The following is a 26,391-nucleotide window of genomic DNA, read 5'->3' on the forward strand; positions in this document are numbered from 1 at the left end:
CATTGCATTGAAAGTATCTATTTATCTAACGATAATGATAGTCAGAACTATTAACTGAATGACAGTTGTGTGCTAGTATAGTACACTCACATTGCATTGAAAGTATCTGCTTAATAATAATCCAATAACAATGAGAATACAATAATGATAATTAGCATCATTAATTGAATGCCAATCATGCTCTAGGTACTGGATTAGACACTTACATATATAACCTCAACACCTCATAAAAGCCTGTAAAGTGGGTATTATTATCCCTATTTCAAGAAGTTCAAAAAGATTATGGGACTTGCTCAAAAATTTATAGCCAGTAGCCAGGGAAGAATTCAAACCAAGATAGCCTGTGCTATAAGACAGAACTCCTCAATGGCAGGAGCTATGTTTTATTCATTTCTGAACCCACGTATTATATCAGGCCCTTAAATAAATATCTGCAAAAAGAAGAAAGAGGGACATATTGGGGAATTGTATTCATATTAATTGCCAGCACCAGTTGAATGTTTATCAGTTGAATGTTTATCATTAGCCAGACACCTTGCTTAGCTCTTTATTTGCCTTCATTTCATTTAATTTTTGCCAAAATACCTGTGAGATAGGCACTATTATTATCAGTGTCTATCATAGTACCTGACACAAAATAGATGCTCAATTAATACATGTTAAATGAATTAATCTCCATTTTACAGATGTGGTAACTGAGGCTTAGAAATACTAAGTATTTGGGGCTGAGCATGGTGGCTCACACCTGTAATCCCAGCACTTTGTGAGGCTGAGGTGAGAGAACCAGCCTGGGCAACATGGTGAGACACTGTCTCTACAAAAAATATTTTTTTAATTAGCTGGGTGTAGTGGCATACACTTGTAACTGCAGCTACTGGGGAGGCTGAGGTGGGAGGATCACTTGAGCCCAGAAGGTCAAGGCTGCAATGAGTCATGATTGTGCTACTGCACTCCAGCCTGGGCAATAGACTGAGACCCTGTCAAAAAAAAAAAAAAAAAAAAAAGCATTAAGTATTTGGGATATAAAGAATGGGAAGCAGCACAGCTGAGACTGAAATCCTGGTACAGCCTTCCTCAAGCCCATAGTAGGAAGGTGGGCAAACAACAGTCTCTCTTCCTTTATTGCTAGTGTGGATGAAGTGCAGCATTTGAGATTTCCAAATAGGGTAGAAGAGTTTTCTGAGTTGAGCCTTCTCTGCAGTATGCTTCGAAAGCTGATATATGGTGGAAATCATCCACACAGAAGCCTGGATTCTGGTCTTGGCTTTTTTTGCCAAACAGCAGAATAACTTCAGTGAGCCACACAAGCTCCCAGAGTGCAGTTCCTGCATCGGTAAAGCAAAGTGTTATTAGGCTCTCATGACAATTCAGAGTGCAGTAGAGAATGCAGAGCGAGTGTAAATTTATGACACCTGTGATAAAGATAATTCCATCTCTGATTATGATAATAACCAAGGCTTGATAAGGGCTCCTGTGTGTTCACTGACTCTGAGACGAGACAGAGGGTGCAGTGAGTGGGCAGTTACTCCATACCCACAACTCCCCCAGCAGGCAGCTCCCAGAAAGTCCAATTAGCAGCCTTGCACCCTACCTGGTCTTAGGCAACTCTGGATCCCTGGAGAAGCTGCCGTCATCTCTCTCTCTCTCTGATTTTATTAGGATCATAATTGTACATTTCTCCACTTACCTGTGGGGATGAAAGAGCATCAGTATTTCCATAATGCATGACTCAAGACGTGAAGCTGGGGCCCCACGCATCACTTCTCATTGCAATGATGCAGCACCAAAAAGCCATCCTTCATCATGTGGAAAACACTCCCCATATTGCAGTGTCCTATTTGCAACAACCTCCGGGATATTCATGCGATAGATCATATATTTGCCTGAATCAATATTTCCCTGACACTGGGAAGTCTGCCACCCATCCGTCCCGTTTTGTTTGATGGAGCTCTTCTGTGTTGCCTTTACTCAAGCTGACAGGATTACAGGCCCTCCTTCCCCACGTGACGGATGATGTCCAGATGAAGGATTGCTTCATAAATTAGTATCTTGGGAGCAGAGCCCCCGGAACTCAAGCAACCTTGCTCAACAATGGAGCAGACAGCAAGGAGACATGGCATGAAGGGCAAAGGCATAGAACTTGAGCTGGCTGTTAAGTATATATTACCTTTGTCTTTAACATAAATTTTTTAATTGTATGTTTTTGTAACTTAATTTACAGTAATGGCCATGTTTAACAATTGGCTGGCTGGGCACGGTGGCTCACGGCTGTAATCCTAGCACTTTTGGAGGCCAAAGCAGGGAGATCACGAAGTCAGGAGTTCGTGACCAGCCTGGCCTATATGGTGAAACTCTGTCTCTACTAAAAATACAAAAATTAGCCAGGCATGGTGCTGCACGCCTGTAGTCCCAGCTACTCAGGAGGCTGAGGCAGAAGAATTGCTTGAATCTGGGAGGCTGAGGTTGCAGTGAACTGAGATTGGGCCACTGCACTCCAGCCTGGGTGACAGAGCAAGACTCCATCTCAAAAAAAAAAAAAAAATTGCCTGAAGATTTCATAACTGGTTCTTGTGAGATGGCCCAAGCTGGCTCCAGCATACCACTGCATATTTGCCTTCCTTCCTGGCTCCCTGTGACCTGCTCAAGTCTGGCCTCTTTATCCTTCACCTGGATGATTTTAATAGCCTGCTACTCTGTCTCTCAGCTTCTAGTCTCCTCTATTCCAACTGATAAGGTTTGAATGTGTGTCCCTGCCAAATCTCATACTGAAATGTCATCCCCAGTATTGGAGGTGGGGCCTGGTGGAAGGTGTTTGGACCATGGGGGTGGATCCCTCATGAATGGCTTAATGCCATCCCCTTGGTGATGAGTTCATGTGAGATCTGATTGTTTACAAGTGTCCAGCACCTCCCACTCTCTCTTTCTTGCTCCCGCTGTCACCATATGAGATGTCTGTTCCTGCTTCACCTCCCCCCATGACTGTAAGCAGCCCATGGCCTCACTATAAGCCAAGCAGATGCTGGCATCATGCTTCCTGTACAGCCTGCAGAACTGTGAGCCAATTAAATCTCTTTTCTTTATGAATTAACCAGTCTCAAGTATTTATTTATAGCAATGCAAGAATGGCCTAACACACTCACCACCCAATTTTATCTTTCCAAAATATAGCTCGTAGTCTCCCCTGCTCAAAAATGTTAACTCTCCAGTGACTCCAAATGAAACATATGCTTTTTGTACATAGCCAAGGTCCTGTACAATGCATAAGATCCCCAAACTTTCTAGTTTTATCTCTCAAGCAGTGCTGTGCAGCTCCCTAACACTTCAGAGACTGACAAGCCTGGGTTTGAAGTTTGCTTTTGCCATTTATTAGCTGGGTGACCTGCGGCAAGGTATATAACTCTGTTGACGATTACTTTCCCCACCTGAAAAATGGAGAAATTAATAGAGTTGTTACGAGGATTAAATAAGATCATACGTAATACTCCAAGGACAGTGACCAGCCCATTTTAGGCATCTAATAATAGCAATGGCATCAGATTCTATTTATGAATTCACGTTATGTATAAATATGGGTTCTTTATCTCATTTTATCTCATTGTTACCCCAGACTGATAGATAATTAGAGAAATTTGGCAGCCTTCTCTGTTAAATGCAGATTCACATCTCTCATGCAAATGCTACACTCTGAAACCAATCTGTTTTACTTCTTACTCCTTATAAGTGCCTACCTTTCCACATCTAAGCTTTGCTCCTACAGTCCTACACTTCTCAAAAACTCATCTATCCACTCAAAAATAAAAAGGCAAGCCAATTAAAAAGCATCTGTGCCTGACCTGGGCCAAGGATTTGAATAGACATATGTCCCCGCCCCCCCCAACACACACACACACACACACACACACACACTCAAATAGAAATAGCCAATAAGCACATGAAAAGATGCTCAACATCATTAGTCATCAGGGAAATGCAAATCAAAACCACAATGAGATACCACTTCACACCCTCCAGGATGTCTACCATTAAAAAGACAGACAATAACAAGGATACTGATAAATTAAAACTCTTATTTATTGCTGGTGGGAATGTGGTAAGGTACAGCCACTTTGAAAAGCAGTTTGGCAATTCCTCAAAAACTTAGACATAGGGATAATATATGACCTAGCAATTCCACTCGTAGGTATACACCCAAGAGAAATGAAAACATGTCCACATAAAAACATGCAGATGAAAGAATTGCACCATTACTCATAATAGCCAAAAGTAGAAACAACCCAAATGTTTGTTAATAGATGAATGAATAAACAAACATGGGGAACATCTATACAATGGAATATTTTTCGGCCATGAAAAGAAACGAAGTACTGACACCTTTTACAACATGGATAAACCTTGAAAACGTTATGCTAAGTTGAAGAAGTCAGCCACAAAAAAACTATAATTCCATTAATATAAAAATACCTATAATAGGCAAATCTATAGAGACAGAAAGTAGATTAGTGGTTGCCTAGGGCTGGGGAGTGAGGGGTGAATGGGGTTGACTGCTCATGAGTGCAGTGTTTCTTTTGGGGGTGACAAAAACGTTCTAAACTTAGATGGTGGCAACAGTTGTGTACCTCTGTGAATATGCTAAAAACCATTGCATTGCATGCTTTAAGTGAGTGAATTTTATAGTATTTGAAGTATATCTCAATACAGATGTTTTTTAAAAAACAATACCTTGAAAAAAATTCCATCCATCCATCAAAGCTTATCGCAGAGTGGGAGACCCTTCCCAGTGCTCACCTTCTTGCTCCAAAGTGGCTGCCATTGCTCCCTCTCCTGAGTCCCAGTATTCACTATTGTTTCTTCTCTCATTTCTCACTTTTTGTTTCCTATTGTAGTTGTCTCTGTATTATTTTTATCTGTTAGATTAAGTAGGCTCGATTTTGCAAATATGTAAAATGAACAGATTCAGTAGTGTTTTCATAAGATCACTCACCCTTGTATTCTGTTTTTTCACACAGGGCAGAAAAGAATGGTGCTTCAGTTCACACAAGAAGCTGTGCCTGACTTGGGCCCAGTCACTAGAGTGTGTTGCAGACATGAATGACATCCATCATAGTGTGTGTGTGTGTCGAGTGTGGTGGCTAGTAGGTCTCCAAACTGGGTAAAATCTGCAGAGCCATGATTGAGTTTTGCAGGCAGGGTCTTCTCCATGGCCCCAGGCCCAGGGCTGTACCTCAGCTACAAATCCAAGGAATATGTGTGAAATCCTTCCCTTGGCATTCAGTTTGAGACTCTGTCACCAACAGAAGACCAAGGAAACCTGCTGATAAGGTGGCCACCAAGGACAAAATGAAACTAATTCTTCAGCGGTTTTAAGTGTTTCTTTCACCAGGAGGCATTTTCCTTTGGAACAACAAGTTGTCTGTGTTTTTATTTATAAACAATAATTTGTTCCCACTTCAAGCTTCCCTCAAGGTTAGCCCTATGCACCCTGATGAGCAGAGAAAGGCTGGTTTTGTTCCTTTGTCACTGGGCCCTCCATGGGGACATAGGAGGCTGGTACAAGTCCTGTACTTAGGCACAAAGTGTTGAGCCATGTTGGCAAGACCAAGAGAAGGTACAGGACACGGAGAGGGTGTCGTCGACCACAGAATTGCAGCACAGAGGCCAAGAGGCAGAAGTGGGGGAAGTTGCCTTGCTCACTCAAGGCAAAGGGAGGAGGCCTTTACAAATGAGAGACTCAGCAACCTCTCCGGAAATGGGAACTTGTTCTGAAGTCGGTTGTCATGGAGAGCTCCTGGAAATCGGATTTAATTCTTTTCCCCCAGTGAAGATCAAGCAGAGAAGACAGAGGCAATCCATTTTCAGAGTGTGGCCCAAGCAGTCAGTTGCTGCCTGGGTGTCACTGATGTTTCATTTGCTGGTCACTGACATTGAGGTGAAAATATGCACCAATTGGCTTGTGTGCATGCACGCGCTCAAAACGCACACACGCCACCCCCACTTGCAGCTGGCACTGTGGGTGCTAAAGCTGTTCTACAGATGCAGGGAACATGGATGTGTGCTGCTTGTAAGCCTGAGCTGGGAGACAAACCCATAGCGCTCTTCTCTTAGAACCAGATGGGAAAGACATTCATGTATCGCCACCTAATGGTACTTACTCCTCATTACAGTCTTGGACCTGTTCACCGTCAAGAGGGAGATGGGTCCAAAGGACTCACAATGAAAGACGTAAACTTCAACTTCCAAATGCATATCCCAACTCTCCGGTCACAGCTCATGGTTGGGCCTTAATGAGTATGTTACCATCGCTGCCTCCGGGCCCCTATTCCACATCCTGTACCTTTTGGTTGCTCTCAGCTATTCCTCCTATACTTCCTAGGACCCCCTTTAGCGCAAAGCTTTGATCCCTTTTAACAGGCATGCCTGAGGACTATTACTCCCACAGTCATCACTCACTTTTCCAAATGTAGAATCAGGTGCCGAGGACGGGTCTACCACGTGATTCTGCCTAGAGCCAACCTGCCACATCTGCCTCCACCCTATGCTCCAGATTCCAGCCTGCTTTCATGGATAAGCCCTGGATCAATGGGATTTGGAAACCAAAGAATATTTCATCCCCTGCTGCAGGCTCAAGGGCTTAAGGGCTGACAACTCACTCAGAGTCTGGGCAGGCCTTTGTGGCCTCTTTCACCTGCTGGTTATATCAAACCCCTGAGGTTAGCTGAGTGGCTCCTGTTGACTTTTGAGAGCCCAGGGTGACTGGAAATCCTGAGTAACCAATAAGGAAGAAAGGGCCTTTGGGGTTGACCAGACTCTAGAGTGTTTATATTCATGAGAGCAGGCTACAATAACCCTGCATCTGCCCTCCTCTCCTTGGGCTCAGCAGTTACTCTCTCCAGCTTCTTTCAACATAAAGAGTGGGTCCTTGCTTCCTTTTAAAGGTTGGAAGAACAAAGTCCAGAGACGTTAAGCCACTTGCCCGTGATCACACAATGGAGCCCAGTGGAGAGAAAGCTAGGACTGGGTCCATCAACTCCCAAGCCTTGGCACCTCCTTTTCAGGCTGACCTGGGCTTCAGACACCCCTGATGAATGCCCCTCTCTGTGAAATGGCATTGACATTGCAAAATGCACTTTGGTTGGTTGGAAGGTAGAGAGTTGTCTTAAGTGACAGATCCCTGAATCTACTGTACCTGTGAGTAGAGTGCAGCATGGGAGCTGAAACCATTGGGGTTTAAGTAAATGTAGAAGCTGTTCACATGCTCTATTCTCTTAGCTGCAATAGTGGAAGGTTCTAATGCCCTAAGTGGGGGTGGGAAAACCTGGTTGTAACAAACCTTTCTCTCTCTCTCTCTCTCTCTTTCTTCTTTTTCTCTCCTACTCTCTCTTTTCTTTTCTATCTTTTCTCTTCCTTCTCCAACCCTCTTTCAAGTTCTTCTTCAGTAATTCCCTACAGCATTTGATCAGGCGTTTCTTTTTAAAAAGAATATTCAGGATTTTTTTAAAAGCCCAAATCCAACACTTTCCCCTGATTTTGTAAATATTCCTCTACCTAAACATCCCACCCTACCTTAAAGTCAGCTGGAGGAAAGTCCTGATCATCTTTCCTCTGAACTGGATGGACTGGGGAGAGGAACCCATGAAAGAATTGTTCATTCTATCACAAGAATATGGTAACTCTCTGATGAAAGCGGTCCTCTCTGTTTTTCCCACTGCATGTGGCGTACTCCATTAAGAGGTGGATCCAAATGTTAGCCAGCCATAGCCAGGAAAGCCAGAGAGGGTTGGACGGGCTAAAGATGCCTCTGCATGTGCCAGGCACAGGAAACACCAGCGACCTATTAGGGGGCTAATCGAAACTCTCTTCATAAAATGCTCAACAGAAATCCCTGGCAACAACACATTGTCCTTTGATTATGAATCCAGCTGTCCATTTTAGAATAAGGAAACTTGATCCCCTAATAATACAACCAATTTTTTGTGCAGAACTTACCTAGTTTTTGAACTGAAAGCCTCGTGTCCTGAGAAACTTCTTAGTCCTAGGCAGACGAAAGTGGTCTCTCTAGACCCCAATGTTGTGCTGCTGCTGCTGCTGTTGCTGAGACGATCTCCTTCATCTTTTCTTGCACCTTTCCATAGCTGTGAGCAACCTAGATGCCTCTCTTCCTGTACCCATGAGGCACCTAGCTTGCAGGATGGTATTCTCCCTCCCCATCCCTGCTCCATGTGCACCAACCTGGCTCAACCTCTTTTGTCCGTCTATAATCCCCTGGCTTATTCTATTCATTTTCTAGTTTGAAATATTTGCCATATTTGCTTAGACCCTCTCCTGCATTGCCTATATGCAATTAATCACCAAGTCCTATTGAATTTTATTTTGAGATGTTTGTGGAATCTGCCTTTGTCCATCTTTACTGCCACAACAATAACAATAATAATAAAAATAAACTCCAACTTTAAGGACCAATCAGAGTGGATTCAAGAAAGAATGGAAGGAAAGAAATAGGAATCAACAAGCATATAGAATTTCGAATTTCTCAAAATTATTTGATGACAAAACTTACTTTTCACAGAACAGCTCTTGGGACCATTGTTCCATGAAATACAGTTTGGTAAAGGCTCATCTAACCCACAAATGGACTGTTGTGCAGAATTAGAAAGAATGTTCAAAACCATCAAGACAAGCTCTACAGTTTTATGTATGAAAACTCTGAGACCTCAGGAGATAAAGTGGCCCAAGCCACATGGCTCACTTCTGGGAGACCCAGGCTTTGAATCAGGTACTGAGTTCCTTACTCTGCACCATCCACCACTCCCTACCGGATGCCCTGCATTCTGAAATAGCCTCCTATCTTCACTGAAGTCCTACTTGTAATTCAAGTTCAAACTTAATCTTTAGCTTCTCTACATTCTTTGCCAGCCATACAAGCCTACACTGATACCAACTTTGGCTGAATTTCAATGACAGTTGCTTTTGTCATTATGTTTGCTACCTTGTATTAGGCACTATAAAATGCCTAGTCCATGTACCACTACATGCCCAGCTTATGCCCATGGCGTTCATTGCTAATCCACCAGAACATCCTTTTCAACTGAGCCCAGAAAGAGTTTCAGAATCCTTTTCAGCATAATACTCTAGATAGCCATAGCCAACCAGCCATGATTAGCATGTGAGATGAAACTTCTTTAGGCCCAACTTTGTTGCTTAATTATTTCATGTGTGTGTCTTAATTGCTCTACCACGTGGGACCTTCCTAAACAGCAAAACCAATGTCTTTGAATTCTTTCACATAACTGTTAGCTGCAAGTACAGTTATTTGCCCTAATAAGTGCTCAATAATTGTTTGAATGCCTGAATATCAAACATTAAAATGAGACTAATTAACATTTATACAATGTTTAGTTACAGAGTACTTTCACATGCTATACCACATTTAATTAATTCTAACAGCAGCACTGGAAGATCAGTATGATTATGCTCTTTAGTTCCTTCTAGACAGAAAGCTTCCATGGGGATGAAAGACTGTTCCTTAGCTCAGAGTAGGGACTCAAGGTAGGCGGAGCTTAGTGCAGAGTGGGCGGGGCTTAGCTCACAGTAGGTCATCAATTTGTAGAATTGAAGTGTGAACTCTGAGGATGAAGAAACAAGAGCTGTAGGAGTGTGTAATTTTCACCAAGTCACCCCACTTTCCATTGAGCCACACCACCCAGCTAAGTCTTCGATTGTGCTTGAGCACTGATTCCTTTGCCTGTTCAAGGTTTGAATTCCACTGTCACTGGCTTTTCTTTTTTCCTCGTAATGAAGCAAAACCTGGTGGGTTAATTAATCCTTCTTGATGCTGGGCAGCAGTAATAGGATCAAGAAGAAAGCCTTTCTCCTCCTGTGCTCCCAAGGGTGCCCGGCGGGAGCCTGTGAGGAGATGGAACACAGCCTTCACTCTGTTAATTGTTCAAGAGCAAATCACCTGTCAGCAGGAAACAGAAAAAAAGACAGCACAAAATTCAGAGTCAGAACAATAAATAACATTCAGTGCTATACCCTTGAGAAAAATAAAGCTGCCAACATTCTGTTTCTTAGGGAAAACAAAAATGCTCAGTGTTTGCAGATCTGTGAAATCCAGTAGAAAATACTGCAGCCTGCCCAGACAGATCGTCTCTTTTATCAACTCAGGGTGCACCAGCCCAAACCCCACAGCCAGCACCCCTGTCCAGACAGACAGGCGCATGTATGCAGGGAAAAAAAAATGATTACGCAAATAGAAATATGGGTTTCCTAATAAAATATTCCCTTTGGTGAAAGTGATAGAGGAACACATTGCAATGGCCTCACACTATTCTCTCTGCGTCCACTCCCATACTCCTAAATTTACCCTAAGTAGCTCCCTAAGGTGAATCCCCCATGAGCTGGCCTCTCTACCACTCTACAGCCCCGTACCTCAGGCTTTTCCAGCACCAAATTGCTCCTGGTGTCACTCCAGACACTGCTCACACCTCAGCCTCTGCTCCTTCCTGCCTCTCCAGCAGGAGTGACGTTTCCGTTACCTGGCTAAATTCTCCTCTACCCTTAAGGATCATCTCCTGTCACCACTTCCCCACCTCTAGCCTGTGCATCTGGAGCACTCTGTGACACTCTACTATTTGCTGTGGCCAAGCTATACTAGCAAATAGTATTTACTGGTATAGATTCCTAAGCCAGATAACCCAGATTCAAGTCTAGTCTCTGCTACTTATTACTTGTCTGATCTTGGCTGTGATCTTTCTTGACTGCTGGGTGTCTCTGTTCCTGAGGAATTTATAAAATGGGATGGAGATAATAGCAGTTCCTACTTCACAGAGTTGTGTGAAGATTAAACTGCTTAATACATGTAAATTACTTAGCCCAATGCCCATTGTGAGCTATTATGGCCATTAATTATTTCACCATAATCATTAGCATATCCATCTTCTTCTTTAAGCTATGAGTTATTTGAGGGAAAGGTCCACATCTTATCCTTCCCTTTATACCCATCACTTAGATAGTTGCTATGGTTTGTATGTGGTTTGTCCTCACCAAAACTCATGAAGTTTGACTGCCAGTGAGGCAGTGTTGGGAAGTGAGGCCTGATGGGAGGTGTTTGAGTCATGGGAATTTCACCCTCATTGGTGCTTTGGTGCTGTTCTTGCTGTAGTGAGTTCTTCTCATGACACGGGATTAGTTCTAGCAGAAGTGGATTAGTTCTTACAAGAGTGCTTGTTATAAAGTGAGAACACACTTTGTGTTTGGCCCCTTCAACTGTGTTTACTTCCCCTTTGACCTTCTATCATGTTATGACAAAGCACAAAAGTCCTCACCAGAAGCTACGTGCCATGCCCCTGAACTTCTCAGCCTACAGAACCACGAGCTAAATCAACCTCTTTTGTTTATAAATTACCCAGTCTCAAGTATTCTGTTACAGTAACACAAAACAGACTAAGATAGAAAATTGGTGCCAGGAGTGGGATATTGCTATAAAGAAACCTGAAAGTGTAGAAGCAGCTTGGAAATGGTTAAGAGGCAAGAGCTGAAAAAGTCTGGAGGAGCAGACCAGCAAAAGCCTGTATTGCTATGAATTAAACATTAAGTGTGATTCTGGTGAGGGCTCAGAAGAAGACAAAAAGATGAGGGAAAGATCGGAACTTGGTAGAGATCGGTTAAGCAGTCATGACCAAAATGCTGATAGAAAATGGACCATAAAGGCCAATCTGATGGGGTCTCAGATGGAAATGAGGATATTGATCTGAAAACTGGAGCAATGGTCAGCCTTGTTATATGGTTGCAAAGAATGTGGCTATATTTTGTCCGTGCCCTAGGGTTTTGTGGAAGGCCAAACTTAATAGCAATAATATAGCATATCTGTGGAAGGAATTTCTAAGCAGCAAAGCACTCAGGCTGCTGCATGTTTACTTCTAACTGCTTGCAGTGAACTGCTAGGAAAAAAGGGAAATGAAGTAGAAAGATTTGGAAAATTCACAGCCTGGCCACGTGGTAGAGAAAAAAAGAACATTTTTCAAGAGAGGCATTATCAGTTTGGTGAAGCAACACTTATTAAGAGATTAGCATGGCTAAAAGGGAATCAGGTGCTTATAGTCAAAACAATGGGGAAAAGGGTTCAAAGGCATGTTTAAGGGTTTTGAGGGCACCCTTCCCATTACAGGCCCAGAAGCCTAGGAAGACAGAATGGTTTCAGGGGACAGGTCTAGGGTACTGCTGCCCTGTGCAGCCTCAGGATGCTAGCTCCCCTCAGGATACTACTGCAATGGCTCAAGTGACCCCAGGTGAGAAAAAGAGATTCGTGCACCAACTCCAGAGGGTGTAAGCAGTAAGCGTTGGCCACATGTGGTGTTAACTCTTTAGGCCTGCAGAATGCAAGACCTATGAGTTATGTCTTCCTACTCCAAGATTCCAAAGGATTTATGGAAAAGCCTGTGGTCCCAAGCACAGACTTGTCACAGGGGAGAAGCACTGCAAAGAGCCTCTACTAGGGCAATCACAAGAGGAAACGTAGAGTTGGAGCTGCCACAGAGAGTCCCCACCAAGGCAATGCCTAGTGGAGATACAGGGGCGGGGCTGTCACTGGGACCCCAGAATTGTAGAGTCACTGGCAACATGCAATGTCAGCTCAAAAAAGCCACAGGTATTTGACTCCAACTCAAAAGAGCAATCAAGTAGGATGTGCTCAGCAACGCCATGGGGTCAGGGCTGTGCAAGGCCTTAGGAGCTCACCACTCACACCAGTGTTCCCAGAATGTGGGACATGGAGTCAAAGGAGATCATTCCAGAGGCTTAAGATTTAATATTTGCCCTAATGGGTTTTGGATTCGCCTGGAGTCTGTTACATCTTTCTTCTTTTGGTGTATTTCTCCATTTTGTAATGGGAACGTCTACCCCATGCCTGTTCCACCATTGTGTCTTGGAAGTAAATATCTTGTTTTTCATTTTATGAGCTCAGAGCTAAAAGGAACTTGCCTTGAGTCTCAGATAAGACTTTGATCTTTGGACTTTTACATTGGTGCTAGAAAAAATTAAGACTTTTGGGATCACTAAGAGGGAATGATTGATTGTATTTTACCTGTAAGAAGTACGTGAGTGTTGGTCAGAGGGTGGGAGTTGGCCGGGGATGGAATGCTATGGGATGGAATGCTATGGTTTGGATGTGGTTTGTCCCCACAAAAAAATCATATTGAAGTTTAATTGCTAATGTGGCCATATTGGGAGATGGGGTCTAATGGGAGGTGTTTAAGTCATAGGGGCTGCACCTTTGTGGGTCTTGATGCCATTCTTAAAACAGTGAGTGAATTCTCAATCTCATAAGACTGAATGAGCTCTTGGGGGAATGGATTAGTTCCCACAAGAATGGATTGTTATAAAGTAAGGATGCCTTTCAAATTCAGCTCCTTCATACATGCCCACTTCCCATTTGACCTTCCACCATGTTATGACACAACAGGAAAGCCCTCATCAGAAGCCAGTGCCATGCCCTTGAACTTCCCAGCATGCAGAACTGTGAGCTAAATAAACTTATTTTCTTTATAAAGTATCCAGTCTCAGGTATTCTATTGTGGCAATGTAAAACAAACTAAGATAATAATGTTCCCAAACACCTGTCTTCCCTCTCCCCTTTAAGAGTATTAACTATTCCTACCCATTGCTTGTGACTTGCAGTGCCTTCCTAAAGGAAGGGTACCTAGCCCATTGACATCAAGCATAATTATGTGACTTGTCTTGGCCAATAAAATGTGAATGAAAGTGACAGTCTTCCAGTTCCAGAAAGACGCTTCAAGAGACATTGCATGTTTTTACTAGCTCCTTTCATCCCTCTGCCATGAGAATGGCATGTCTCAGATAAGGTTGCTCCTCCATCCTAGATCCCAGATGCCAGGAAACAGCTTGGAACAGGAGTAGAACAACAGCTGACTGGCAATGAGCACACAATATGAACAAGAAATAAGTATTTGATTATAAGCCACTGGATGGAGTTGTACTTACCACAGCATAACCTAGTGAAAGCTGGTGAACACAGCACGCAATAAAAGTTTGTTGAATAAATGAGTATATTGATAAAACAATGAAGGAGTGAGTGAATTATGTTTTCTCCAGCTCCTCGGTAGGACTATGGATCTTATGTACATCACCAAATCAACTAATTTAAGCATGTGTTCTTTTAATAGTGACTATATTATCTGACACTTACTTTGAATATAAATACTTTTAACTAAAAAGTGAGGCATGACCTCGTAGTCATTCAGACACCACTCAGAATATCCATCCCCAGAACCCATGTGGAAATAAAGTGGCAGTGAAGAGAGCAACACTTCTTGGGCAACTACTGTTTCAAACACTTTACATATTCCAGCTCAGCAGAGCCCCTTCAAGTATATCTTCCAGATGTGGAAACAGGCTCAGAAACCCTGCGAAGGTCATCAGAGATATAAGTGATGGTACAGGTGTGAATGCAGATCTCTTTGAGTACAAAGCCCATGTTCTCTCCATGAAAGGACACTATAACCATGAAAGTACTTGGAGATAAGCCGGGGAAATCTGGCTAACCAACAATACTCCTCCTATACTACCTATATTCCTCACCTCTTTTTTTTTTTTTTTGGCACATGACCCAAATTGTTAACAGTTGGAGATTCAAGTGAGATAATTTGAAAATGCAACACTCCTGGTGGGATTAAACAGACTATCAGTCACTTACTCTCAGTAAATGAATTTTTTAAATCAGATTATTTTCTCATCACAAAATTTAAATCTGTACAAGAAAGGAGAAAATGCTAGTTGGGGTATAATAGGAGAGGGAGAAAGTGGAAAGAGTAGCTCCCATCAGGGGCTGCTTTTCTGTGGGGCTGAGCAGGTAAGATAATGAGTGAAGAAGGCTGGGTAGTGTATTGGCATGCTGGAGTCCACAGACCTGACCTAAAGGGGACAGCTCCTGGTCTATTTCAGTCAATTACTATTAGGTAGGAATGCCAGGCTTTTAGAAGTTGGAAATCTGGACACATATTTGGAGTCTCCAAATGTTTAAATGTTGGCAACTAATTCAAGTTGATTTTTTCAATACTGTATATTCCAACCTTTCTCCCAAAAGTTGTTATATGGGTTCTGGTCTGTGTCACCTATTTGTTATTCATAAGACACTTGAGAGAATTGCACATTTGGAGCAGCCCACATTTAGAGGAGATAAAGGGAAGGGGGAAGTCAAAGCATATTATAAGACCCTTGTGCTTGGGAGGGAGAGCAGAAGGGGCAGAGGACAGTGAAAGGCGGGCACACAATGTAAATGGAAAGTCACTGAAAACAACTTCTTTTAATGCAATTGGCTTGGCCTGACTTCGTTCTTTCCTATTTCAGCACAGCATCAAGTAAAAGCAAATTCTGATAAGGAAAAGCCATTTGTTCCAGAATAAACTTCATTACTCTGCTAAATATCTTTACTGGATTTCATTTGATCCTAGTCATTCTCAATTCAATATTGCACTCAGCCAACTCAACCTTTTAAAAGGAGTTTTATTGATGGTGTGTTATGCAGACATTAACATTTCTCAAAAAAAAAAAAAAACAAGAAAGAAAGAAATAGAAAAAATTAAATTGCTTTGCTTAGCGATCTTAATTATCTGGAATAATTAGCTCTAGTCAATTCTCCAACAACAGCTCTCCAGAGAAATCAGTGTTTGGGGAAAGGGAAAGAAAGGAGGAACCAAACTTGAGATCAAAACAAGTATTTGGCAAATTATTTGGAAATATCTAATTAACCCCGAGAGTGAAGCTGACAATCAAAGCCACTTTCTTGGTGCTTAATTATTAAAAGCAAATGAAGAAAGTAAATATTCTGGGAACTAGTCTATTGAGCGTTGGAATATAGGAGCCACTTTGTGCCAAAGTACTCAATAATCCCCAAATGTATTGGCATGCATGCTCCATGCCTTTGTTCCTGCTAATGTCTGTTTAAGATATTCTTCCATCCCATCTCTGCTTAGAAGCTCCTACTAGGCCTCTGTGATATCATCCCTAACCCACTTTTCTCCTTAACCAGAGAAAATTATTCTCTCCTTTTTGTCCATAGTACTCATTCTGTTGTGCATTCATTAGGTATTTGTCTGCCCCCCTAGATGGTAAGCATAGTGCATATTCATCTCTGTATCTCCAGTGTCTAGTGTGCCTGGAACAGAGTAGGTGCTTTATAAATGGAAGTTGAATGAATCTACAGAGCAACAGCTTTTTTGCAGTCTGGAATGTACTAGAAAGTCAACAAATCTTCCCTTGTTTTTCTTTCTTGCCTTTTTTCTCCCTCCTCCTTGATTCACTCATTCATTCGTTCTCTTTCTTTCTTTTTCTCTCTCTTTTTTTCTTCTTTCTTTCTTTCTTTCTTTCTTTCTTTCTTTCTGTTTCTTTCTTGCTTGCTTTCTTCTTTCTCCTTCCTTCCTATTTATTTTATTTTTAGGTTCTACCATTAAAGGTATTGATCTCAGAGCTGCTGGGCCCAAACAACAGTGTTTTCCTATGTGAGTCCGTTATTTTGACTTGTGATTGACTTTCAATAAGCCAATGCAAATTTCAGTGGAGTGGCTGAGAAACCCCAGTGCAGGGGTAGCCTGGGGGTACTCCATGCACAACCCCATTAGAAGAGAAGTTTCTTAATTTGCAGCCACTACTCTTGGGCTTGCAGTGTGAGAAACTTCAGGTCCCAGAAGAAGAATTGAAAGAAGAAGAAATGATGCACAAAGCATCTGCTAATGTAACTATGGGTTATTTTTTAAAACAAGCTTGTCACTGTCCGTACATAAATCAGTACAGCCATTATGGAAAACAGTGTGAAAGTTCCTCAAAATACTAAAATTAGAACTACCATATGATTCAGCAATTCCACCACTGGGTATATATTCAAAATAAAGGCAATCAATATATCAAAGAGATATCTGCACACTTACGTGTATTGCAGCACTATTCACAATAGCCTAAATATGGAATCAACCTAAGCGCCCAACAGATGAATAGAGAAAGAAAATGTATATGTACACAATAGAATATTATTCAGCCACAAAAAATAATGAAATCCTGTCATTTGTAGAAACGTGCATGGAACTGGAGGTCATTAGGTTAAGTGAAATAAGCCAAGCACAGAGGCAAATATTGCATCTTCTCACTCATATGCAGGAGTTTAAAAAGTAGATCCCAGAAAGATAAAGAGCAGATTGGTTGTTGCTGGAGTCTGGGAGAGTGGAGGGAAGGGGGAATGAAGAGAGGTTGATTAAAGAATACAAATATATAACTGTATAGAAGAAATAAGATATGGTGTTCAATGGATCAGCAGGGTGACAATCATTAACATTAATCTATTGTACATTTCAGAATAGGTAGAATGTGTGCCGGGTGCCGTGGCTTATGCCTGTAATTCCAACATTTTTGAAAACCAAGGTAGGCAGATTGCCTGAGCCCAGGAGTTTGAGATCAGCCTGGGCAACATGGCAAAAACCCGTCTCTTTAACAAATACAAAAATTAGCCCACATGGTGGTGCATGCCTATAGTCGCAGCTACCTGGAGTGCTGAGGCAGGAAGAGTCCAGCCTGGGTGACAGAGACCCTGTCTCAAAAAAAAAAAAAAAACTAGAATGTTTCAAAATTTGAATGTTCCTAGCAAAAAGGAAAGATAAATATTAAGGTGATGGATATCCCAATTGCTCTGAATTGATTATATGAATGTATCAAATTATCACATGTACTACCAAAATACGTACATCTATTATGTATCAGTAAGAAAACTAGGCCGGGTGCGGTGGCTCACGCTTGTAATACCAGCACTTTGGGAGGCCAGGGCAGGTGGATCACGAGGTCAGGAGATCGAGACCATCCTGGCTAACAAAGTGAAACCCCGTCTCTACTGAAAACACAAAATATTAGCCAGGCGTGGTGGCAGGCGCCTGTAGTCCCAGCTACTCAGGAGGCTGAGGCAGGAGAATGGCATGAACCTAGGAGGTGGAGCTTGCAGTGAGCCGAGATCACACCACTGCACTCCAGCCTGGGTGACAGAGTGAGATTCCGTCTCTAAAAGAAAACTAGCTTGTGTGTACCTGTCTTGAGGACCATGACAATCCTGGGGGCTATTTGTAGAATATTTATCCCCAGACTCTGCACTGAATCTTGAAGTCTGAGTAAGAATTCGTTGGGTGAAGAAAGTGTCACATTCTTTCAAAAGGAGAGACCAGCATAAACAAGGGTCCTGGGGGTAGAACATCATGATAGGAGTAGAAATTCAAGTGAGGTTTTGGTGTGGTACTCTGCTATAACCTGCAAATAGAGAGTAAGAAAGTGAGGCAGGTAGTATTAAGAAGAAATATTCATAGTCATTGCTAATTTCTGAGCTTGGATGTGACTGTTAGTTTTAGCCTCAGGGTACATTGCCTCCTGCACTTCCAATCTCACTCGGGTGTCCCACAAGCACCCCAGATTCAATAAGTACAACAATTGATGCTTAATATTTCTCATAAGCTTTCTTCTCCTTTTAACATTCTGTTAATTGCACCATCAATCCTAGTTGTCTAAGGCAAAATTCTTGGAAATTATTCTTGATCCTCTCTTTCCCTCTCTCCCACACCCAATTAACCAGCAAATCCTGAAGGCTTGGCCTCCTAACATTTCCTGCATCTCTGCATTCTGCCCCATTTCCATTATCACTGCCTTCATCATCTTTTCCCCTGGACAATAGCCACCCATAACCCCTTACCTCCAGCCTTGCTCACCTCAACTCCAAGCTTCCTACCTATCACTCTTCTGCCAGCATGTTCAGGATAAGGTTCAAACTCCCAGACACGTATATAAGGACTTCTGAGCTCTGGCCTTGCCTGCCCCTTCTGCTTGATCTCTGTCTACTCACTTCTGCATTGCACTTTCCACTATGATAAATCTGAATGGCCTGCAGTTCTACGACACCACATGCTATCTCTCATCTCTGTGTCTTTGCTCCTGCGCTCCCCTCTACTAAACCCTCCTCTCACTTTTCTTCTGTGGGCTCTTACTAAACTTCCAACATTCAGTTCTGGCATCTTCTCTTCCAAGAAATCTTCCTTCAAAGTCCAGACACCCCTAGTGTCCTCCTCTGTTCTCCTGTGGCTCCCTGTGCACATTCCTGCCCTTTACCTCCCACCATTATACTGTCATTAAGTAATTATATGAGATCTGTCTCTCCAGGCTCTGGTTTCCTCAAGGACAGCTGCCACTAGGTCCTATCCATCTTGTAAGTCCAGTTCTTAACGTGGTGCTTGGCACTCAGCTGTCACACATACGTTTGTCGAGCTGCACTCCAGGCTGTGCCCTCTGAGATGACTCTTATGGCAAATAGAAAAGCTCAGCCTGAGCCAAGATGTGCGTGCCCCCAGACACAGCAAAGGAAGGTCCAGAGAACAGCCAAGGACTCCAGAGAGTTCCAGAAAGTTTTTGCTTTGTTTTGAAGATAGATTCCGAAAAGTGGAAAGCATACAGGCTATAGAGTCCAAACAGATCTAGGCTGAAATCTTAGTCCCACCATCATTAGCTAATGTGACTATTGGAGAGATACATAATCTCTGTGGGTTTTGGTAAATTATCTAAAATATTAGGATTATTTGCTTAAATGGAAAAAATGTTTTTAAAGCCCCTAGCACAGTAACTAGTACAATGTAAGTACTCAATAAATATTAGTTCTCTCTTGTAGCCTCCATATTTCTGGAGAAATAGGAGATCCCCATGGCCTGGAATAGAATGACTTTGGTTGCCAGCAACACAAGATATTCTTGTTTTCTACATGCCTTAAAATCTTATCATTTTAAACTCTAATTACTAGTACTAATTGGCTTTCATCTATTAAGAGCCTATTTTAAGCCAGGTACTATGCAAGGTCCTCAAGGTACGTTTTCTCACTTATTCTTTGTGATGGTAGTGATGATAGTGATGAAAGTTAGCTCTTACTGAGTCCTTAACTATGCACTGCTCTGAGTCCTCTCCAAGTACTAACTCATTCAGTCCTCACAATAACTTTAAGAGGTAGATAGAGTATCCCCATTTTAAAGACGAGAAAACTGAGTCTCAGAGTCATCAATTTGCCCAAGTACATTTTATGGAATAATGCTGGGACTAGAATTTCTCTGCACAACACCAAGGACTCTAATTTTTTGACCTTGCTATAAAGTATCTTCAGTATTGCACAAAGTTTTATTAAAAGTGAAGATGATAGCTTTATTTTAATTTTAATGCCTTTCCTCATAATGCCCTTTCCACTTTTGGAAACTATGTTGTTCAATCAGCAAATAGTGTATTCGGTAAGAGAAACACTAGATTATTTTTAGCCTCAAGCTGTTTAATGAGATCACTGGAGTCAACTGTAGTGACCTACAAGAGAGAGAATATTTTGTGGACTGTGTCTTTATTACTGACAGATCATTGTGGCAATATGTAATATTCAACAACTGACTTGTAACATACTTACCATATTGAATCGTACTACTTGTACAGATTGAATTATGAATTTGCTTTTATAAAGGCCAACTCTTTGGTCCCGGGAACCCTGAAGACCTCGAGTTAATTGCTCATTCAGCAAGAATTTACTGAATGCCTGATAAACCTCAGGCCTTATGCTAGTCTGAGGATTCTGAGATGATTAAGTCACTGTCTCTTCTCCTAAGGTACCCACAGTCTCACTGGGGAGACTCACAGAGGAATTGACTTCACCCGGGGTGACAAGTAAAGTTCCCCTCTTCAAATCCAAAGCAAGGCTCTAATGTCTCAGGAGTGTTCTCAGTGCATTGTCCAGAACTCCCTTCATTTTATCCTTAGAAGTATATTGGCCTGAAAAGCCTCAGCCTGGCATAGTGGAGTGGTTTGGGGCAGAGTAGACTCTCAATGTGGTTAGAGAACACTGAGGACCCCTGCTTCTATGTGGACTCTCCCATGACTGAGTCTCCTCAGCCCCAGGTGGGAAAAGGGCCGACCTGAGGTTCTACTGCTGCTGAGTCAGATCCTCCTCTCTTGCTAGACAAAGAGCATTTTCCTCCCCAACAATAGCGTGTCAGACTGAGCTCCCTGCACCATCCTCCCCCACAATCTCCCAAGCACAGTATCGACACTTGAGATGAACTAGAAGGCCCTGAGCAAATATTGGCTCTTGAAAGGTTAATAATTTACAAATGAACTACAGCTGATAAAAAAAAAAAAAAAAGTCAGGGCCTCTGCTGCTGGGATACAGTGCATGACATGCATGCAGCCAGCATTCTCCAATGGAGAACAAAGTGGCAGGCACCGGCTGGCTCCTTTATAAAGGTTTAGAGAGGTGGGCAAGACCTTGTTCTTTCCCATATAACAATGGGAGTTGTGGGGAGCCCGAGCGTTTGGTCAAACCATCAGTATTTCTTCTGTACACAGAAGTCCAGTAAGATGCATAGGCAGCACGCTTCTCCTGGGGGCAGCTTGGCAGCTCCACTCTTCATGCCAGGAAGGACATCAGGATTTTTATTCAACTCCACAGGCCTGCCACACCATCCCACCAGCCTTTGCAAATCACTTCTCTACTGTGACTTAGACCCCTTTGGACAGGCAGGTGCCTATGTTTGATCCCCTGCAGACAGAAGGAAACAAAACCCACCTTTTAAAGCTGTTGTTGATTCCATGGGATTTCGATGGGCACATAGAGGAGTGAGCAAGATGAAGTGGAGGAACAGAAAGAGCCATCAGTGAGCAGCCCACATGCATTTAGGAGCTGAGAAAGGAGCCCACAACAAATGGACAGAACCAGAATGATTCGGTGTGGAAAGGAGGTGCTTTGGAAGAGAGGGGGCGGTGGCTGTGTTCATCCTGGGGATTAGCATAGCAAGGAACAAACAGAAAAGAAGGTTCAAGAGGATGAAATGAACTCCTCCTTCAGGAAAGAAATTACTAGGTTTGGACATGAAGAAACTGTTGCGCTGCAGGATGGATATTTCTATTCCCTGCTCTACTCCATTATCTAGGCCGGTACATATGGAAGGCAGATTAACACCAGACAGCATTTAGTAATTTTAGTAATTTTCTCAGGTGGAGGACCAGAAACTCTTTTCACATAGTAGTTCATAAAAGCTATGCTAAGAAGAAACCCATTCTGTCAGTGAGAAAGTTTGTGCCGTTTATCATCCTCTCCCCACCCTGCCACCCGGTCCAAAGTAGAACCCAGAACAGCACACACATAATCACACTCTTACAAGCACAGAGGACATAATCACACTCACACTGCACATATTACACTTACACCAGACACACACACACACACACTCACACTGGCACACGAACATACTCAGAGGTACTCATACACGTGCTCAGAATTGCACGTACACTCGAAAGTAACCAAACGCAAGTGCTCACACGCACTCACATACATGCTCCCAGATGCAAACACACAGACTTATACCTAAGCCCATCTGGAAGTGAGCCAGCGGGAACAAATGACCATGCCTGAGCCTGGGGTGAACAGATGGAGCCAGACCGAGAGTCCTAGTGGGAGGCTTTCAGCCCTGTGCTTCCCCACATCTACAATGTCCTTCGTGATCATGTCCACACACCTCCAAATCTTACCCACATGTAGGTCCCCCCAGCCAGAGAGTCTGCTCAGCCCTTGTTCTTGGGAACTGCTTCCACTATACAAAGAGGGGTCTTAGCAGCCATGTTTCTGGGGACAGTTCCCCTGGCCATAGCTAATGAATTTACGAACTGGAGTCCTGACACTCTACTTGATTAATCACATTAGATCTCCTGGAAACTGAAGGTTTCATCAGAGGAACAAAGAATGTTTGCCACTGAATTACATTGACAAGGGAACTCTCAGGGGAAGGGTCACAGATTTCACCACAGGGTCCCTGAGGGTCTCTGCTTCTCACCTCTACCTGAGACTTATTTGTTGAGTTTTTTTTTTTATGGGTTCTGTGAGATAGTAGAGTCTGCTGCCTGTGAACACCTTTTGTTACAAAAGCTAGATTCACTTTAATTTATTTTAAAAAAACAATTAATATACCATCCATTCTAATTCTATTCAAATATCCACTCCGGCCTATGTCTCCAGCTAGAAGCAATCTGTTCATCCTCAGAGCATTCAAAGCATTTTTATAGCCTCATTTTCTTCCCTGTACCATTCATTTCTCTCTTACCCTTAATACTAGATCATAAACTCCTTTAAGGTACAAGTTACGCTTTTTTGTTTTGTTTTTTGTTTGTTTGAGACAGGGTCTTGTTCTGTTACCCAAGATGGAGTGCAGTGGCTTGATCACAGCTCACTACAGTCTTGATCTCCTGGGTTCAAGCAATCCTCCCAACTCATCCTCCCAAGTAGCTGGGACTATAGGTGCACCACCACAGCTGACTAATTTTTCATTAAAAAAAAAAAAAAAATTAGTAGAGACAAGGTCTTGTCATGTTGCCCAGGCTGGTGTCAAACCCGTGAGCTCAAGGATCCTCCCACCTCAGCCTCCCAAAAGTGCTGGGATTACAGGTGTAAGCCATCACACCTGACCAGAAACCATATATATATATATATTTTTTTTTTTTTTAGTTCACTTAGCAATTAGCACTGTACCTTCCACACAATAGTTTTTGATTACCATTTGTTGTACAAATGTGCAAATGCATGATTGAATAAATGAGCTAATACATGATGTCAGGTGATGGTAAGTGTATCTTTTACTTTTCCTCCAGGAATTTATGGGGTCATGATCCCAGAAGCTGAATCTCCTCACATGTGAATCAATTCATTGTGTTTCAACATACATTTGTTGACATCAACCATGTGCCAGAGCCTGTATAAAGAGGATACAAAATGAGTAAGACATGGACTGTCATTAAGGAACCCATGGTCTCACTGGACCAAGGGTGGGGGTTGTGAACAAGGCAAAGGAACACAGCTCCCCACCCTGTTCACCCTGTACACAGCCCTGTACACCCTGTTCCCAGGAGCAGCAGAGGTAGGAAAGTCACAAATTGTACATCCACCCCAATCTTGAAACAAGAGTGTATTAAAAGCCATTTTCCAAGGCTGAGTAAGAGTTTGTGACCTGATGGATGATGGCTGGCAAACTCATTTCATCATAAATACAACAGCAGATAATATACTTCAACATAAGTGATGCATCTGCCTATGCCAGGATTCTCAAAGTGAGTAATGCTCCTCCAATATGGGCTTCTGAAAGATAAACAAATTATGGGCTGTAATTACCTGACGTTTGATTTTTTTTTTTTATGAGATTTTCTTCACTCTAATCACACTCAGAGTGGTATGATGGAAGATACAATTGGGGCTTAAAGAAGGGAAAAAGAGGGATCTGCTCTCTCAGCAGAGAGGCAGATGCCAGATAAACAGCTCCTAAAGGGGCTGGTGCTTCTGTGGCTCTGGAATGAGAGGAAAGGCTCAGCAAGTAGGAAGATGTGCAGAAAGTGGAGAAATGAGAAAGGAGAGACAGTGATGATTTCTCAAGTGTGTGCATTTTTAGGAGATGACTGCAACAGAAAAGAAATTCTCTTCTCTGATGCATACATATCACATAAAGACATAATGCATGCTATGCAGACAGAATTCTCCATCTCCAAACTCCCCGCACTGCAGAGCTCAGGCCCAGATTCACACACTGTTTAGCCAACTGTGGATCTTGAATTTGACCCTTCCTCCTTTCTGAAGACAGCATTTCTGATCTCTCCTCCAAAAGTTTGCCTTAAACTTCACTTTTACGAATCCTTTACCTCCTGATAGGCTCCTGTCTGCCAACATCGATTGTTCCTCCAAAACGTTTCCTCCTCCAAAATGTTTCCTCTATGAGCCTGCTGTTAATATTTGTACTTGAAAATTAAACCTCTCCTTACACATGAGACCAGATTCTACTGAGTCTGCGGCTTCTCCTGAAGGGTCAGAGAAGTATTTCAAGATGGAAAGGAAGCGTGCCATAAAAAAATAATAATGAATCAACAAATAAGAGGGTCACAGTGTAATGTAGTAGAGTAATCTCTAAATTGGATGTCAGGATCTCTGGGTTTAATTAGAATCTTCACTGTTTCTTATGAAAGTGATGGTTCTTTGCTTCAAGTCAATTTTCTCTTCACTTAAAATGGGAATCACTTATTTGGTAGGCTGCTTTAAGGATCCAATGTAATAATATCCATAAAATTCCATGTCACCTTCTGGATTCCATAAATTATATTTATTTCATCCCAGCCTCCTAAGTCTGAATAATAAAGGGCTATAAATGTGCACAGCATTCTTTGTTGTACTTTAAAAGGTCTTTTCAGATTAACAACATTCTCCAGAGGCAGGCAAGACTAAAGCAGTTGCCTTTTTTTATTAATGAAGACATTGAAAGAATTCAGGGAGGTTAAGAGACTTGCCCAGGGTCATGTGGAGATTGAAAACCCAGATTCTTGAACCTTTCTGTGGTCATCAAAGACAGCATACTTACCTGGGAGGGTCGGGTCAAAAGGGGGTCACCTTTATGAACTATTTAAAAACTCCTGACATTTCTGAGCAGAGAAGTAGCCCACGTGGCAACTGAGCTGTGAATCCAGCAGAAACAAACTTTGCCCTCAAATAAAATCAGCCAGCTGACACCTGATGCCAAAAATGCAATGGGTGAGATCAATGGTTTGAATCTGAAAAAAGGCAGTGGTGGGGTGGGGTGTGGGGGGGTAGGGTCGGGGTGCTATGCATAGGGAGAGGAAGTAGGCATGAAGTTAGTGATAAATGCATTTGTTTCCTAGGATACCACAAATTGGTGGCTTAAGAGAACATATTCTTTCACTGTTCTGGAAGCTAGAGATCCAAAATCAAGATGTTAGCAGGGTCATGTTCTCTCTGAAGATGCTAAGGAAGATTCCTTCCTTGCCTCTTTGCAGTTTTGGGTTATTGCCAGCAATCCATGGTGTTCCTTGGCTTGTAAACACATTGCTTCAGTCTCTGCTTCCATAGTCACGCGGTGATCTCCCAGGGTGTGTCTGTTTTTGTATCTCTTCTTCTCTCCTTATGAGGATACCATCACATTGGATTTATGGTGCACCCTGTTCCAGAATGACCTCATCTTAACTGAGATGGCCATTAATTAAATAACCAATTGAATAATTAAATAACTAATTAAATAGGTTATCCACAATGACCCAATTTCCAAATAGAACCACATTCTGAGGCTCCAGGTAGGACGTGAATTTTGAGGGGACACTATCCAACCCAGCACAATAAGAAAATGAGAGCCGAGCTGAGGAGGAAGATTGAAAACCTGAGAAAGAACATTAGGGGAAAAGGGAAACTACGAGACAGAAGACAGATAAAGTAGAATGTGAGACAGAGACCAAAGGAGACAGAAGTGGAAAAACAGAGTGAAGAGATGAGAAAGGAAGAGAAAGAGAAGGATGCTA

The 26,391-nt window shown here is 42.5% G+C and overlaps 1 long non-coding RNA gene across 1 annotated transcript in view; it reads right to left on the reverse strand.

Moving 5' to 3' along the window:
• Positions 1 to 21,351: 21,351 nt before the first annotated feature.
• Positions 21,352 to 26,391, reverse strand: part of LOC113225216 — a 43,385-nt gene continuing 38,345 nt past the window's right edge. Inside the window, exons 6-7 of the long non-coding RNA XR_003309880.1 lie at positions 24,051 to 24,178; positions 21,352 to 21,592 (exon numbers count right to left, since the gene is read on the reverse strand). This is a non-coding gene — a long non-coding RNA (uncharacterized LOC113225216). The remainder of the gene's footprint in view (positions 21,593 to 24,050; positions 24,179 to 26,391) is intronic.

Source organism: Piliocolobus tephrosceles, chromosome 1, assembly GCF_002776525.5.
Source record: "Piliocolobus tephrosceles isolate RC106 chromosome 1, ASM277652v3, whole genome shotgun sequence".
Taxonomy (NCBI): Eukaryota; Metazoa; Chordata; class Mammalia; order Primates; family Cercopithecidae; genus Piliocolobus; species Piliocolobus tephrosceles.